Genomic DNA, 686 nt, shown 5'->3' on the forward strand with positions numbered 1-686 from the left:
TGGGAGGACAAGGGGATGACAGAGGATGAGATGGTTGGATGGCATCACCGAATCAATGGGCATGAGTTTGAGGAAACTCTTGGAGTTGGTGATGGACAGGGAGGCCTAGTATGCTGCAGTCCATGATGTTGCAGAGTCGGACACGACTGAGTGATTGAACTGAACTTAGGATTTTCTATGTATGTATCATGTCATCTACAAACAGTGATAGCTTTACTTCTTTTCTAACTTGGATTCCTTTTATTTCTTTTTCTTCTTGATTCCCATAGTAGGACTTTAAAAACTATCTTGAATAAAAGTGATAACAGTGGACATCTTGTCTTGTTCCTGATCTTAGAGAAAATGCATTCAGTTTTTCACAGTTGAGTGTGATGTTAGCTCTAGATTTGTCATATATGGGTTTATTATGCTGAAGTAGTCCATGGAGTCCATGGAGTTCACAGAGTCGGACACACACACATACATACATACACTACTATGCGGAAGTAGGTTCTCTCTATGCCCACTTCCTGGTGTGTTTTCATCATAAATGCATGTTGAATTTTGTCAAAAGTTTTCTTTTGTACATATTGCAGAAGATGATCATGTGGTTTTTATTCTTTAATTTGTTTATATAGTGCATGACACTGATTAAGTCTGTGAATACTGAAAATTCTTTGCATCCCTAGGAAAACTCCCATTTGATC

Source organism: Bison bison, unplaced genomic scaffold, assembly GCF_000754665.1.
Source record: "Bison bison bison isolate TAMUID 2011002044 unplaced genomic scaffold, Bison_UMD1.0 scf7180017863780, whole genome shotgun sequence".
In the NCBI taxonomy this organism is placed as follows: domain Eukaryota; kingdom Metazoa; phylum Chordata; class Mammalia; order Artiodactyla; family Bovidae; genus Bison; species Bison bison.